Source organism: Pteropus alecto, unplaced genomic scaffold (genome assembly GCF_000325575.1).
Source record: "Pteropus alecto unplaced genomic scaffold, ASM32557v1 scaffold185, whole genome shotgun sequence".
Lineage (NCBI taxonomy): Eukaryota > Metazoa > Chordata > Mammalia > Chiroptera > Pteropodidae > Pteropus > Pteropus alecto.
Genome location: NW_006438088.1, coordinates 9,337,600 through 9,339,698, shown reverse-complemented (window position 1 = coordinate 9,339,698; position 2,099 = coordinate 9,337,600).

Below are 2,099 nucleotides of genomic sequence, written 5' to 3'. Positions count from 1 at the left end.
GCAGACCTGCTGCCTTTGCACCAGGCAGCTGCACATCAGCAGCAACTCCATCTTTAACCCTTAAGAAGAAGACGCCTTGGAAGGGGGCAAACTCCTCAGGGACCAACAGCAACCTCAGGGGTTTAGAGGCCAGTCTGTGCCTGTTTCATTGGTATTTTACCTGAGCTGTGCTTTTGTGCTGCCCAGATAGAACCCTTTGCAGTCCAACACTGGAGGCCAGACAGTTACACAGTGAAAAGGAAGGGTGAGCAAGGCAAGGACTTCAGAGGTTTCTTCCAGACTCACTGCCTCTACCAGCTGCCTTCCCTCTCAGTATCATATAGATAGTAGATGAAAAACATCAATGTAATAAGTAGAGTTAAATCCATATTGGGAAGAAAAGAATTATGAAAAAAATACAGAAGAGATGTTCAGAGAGTCACCAGAATTAAATGGAATCGATAAATCAGAGATAGAAAGTAAAATATAACTAAGAAGATATGGAAAATAAGCATATGTGAAAACACATTTAACATCATCAATCATTAGGGAGCTGCAATCTAAAACCACAAGGTACCACTACACATTTGCTGGAATGGCTAAAATCTAAAAAATGACAATGTCACCTATTGCTGAGGGGGATGTGGGACAACCAGAATGCTCTCATACTCTCAGTTATAATGTAAAATGGTATCATTATTATAGAAAATAGTTGGGCAGTCTCTTAAAAACTTAAAACTTATACTACCATAAAACTCAGACATTCTACTCCCAAGTACCTACTCAGGAGAAATGAAACCATATTCCATACAAAGACTTACTCAGTGTTTATGGCAGGTTTATGTGTAATCGCTCCAAACGGGAAACTATCCAAATGTCTATAAGAAGATGACTGGATATTTAAAAGACTAATGTGTTTAAAAGAAATATTAGTTTTGTTTGGAGGCACACAATGTATAAAGATGTAATTTTGTGACATCAACAGCCAGAAGGGGTGGGATGGAACTGTAAAGGTACAGAGTTTTTTTTTTTTTTTAATGTTATTGAAGTTAAGCTGGTATAAATTTATAACTTTAGAATGTTAAATGTAACCTCCTTGGTAACCACAAACAAAATAGTTATAAAATGTACACAAAAGGAAATGAGGAAGAAACAAAAGTTTTACTACCAAAAATAAACACCAAGAAGAGAGTTATGCAGGAAATAAAGGACAAAAAAGCTTAAGGCATATAGTAAGCAAATAGCAAAATGACAGAAATAAGTTCCTCTTATCAGTAGCTATTTAAATGTAAATGAATTAAAATCTCCAATCAAAAGACAGAGATTGGCAGAATGAATAAAAATACATGATCCAACTCTATGCCGTCTATAAGAAACTCACTTTGGATCCAGAGACATAAATAGTTTGAAAGTAAAAGGATGAAAAACGATATTTCATACGAATAGTAACAAAAGAGAACAGCAGAGGCTATACTAATATCCGACTAATATCAGACAAAATAGACTTCAAATCAATACAGCTCATGAGAAAAAAAGAACATGATAAATTAATAAAAGTTTCAATACAATGAGACGATATAGCCATTTTAAACATTTATACCCCTAATAACAGACTGTCAAAATATATGAAGCAAAACCTGAGAGAATTGAAGGTAGAAATAGAAGTTTTACATTAATAGTTGGAGATTTCAGTAGCTCACTCTCAATAATGGATGGAACAACCAGACAAAAGATAAGTAAGGAAATAGAGGACTTAACACATATATACAGAACACTGTACCCAACAACTACAGCATATATATTCTTCTCAAGTGCGCATGAAACATTTTCTAAGATAGACCATATTTTAGGCCACAAATTAAGTCTCAAAAATTTTAAAAGTAGATATCATACAAAGTATCTTCTCTGATCGCAATGGGGTAAAGTTTGAAATCAATAACAAAAGGAAATCTGGAAAATTCACAAAATTGTGAAAATTAATTGACACCCTTAGACAACCAAAAGGTCAAAGCAAAGCACAAGGAATTACAAAATACTCACAGGTGAGTGAAAATGAAAATACAACATACCAAAACTTATGGGATGCAGTGAAAGCAGTGTTAAGGGGGAAAATAAGTTTA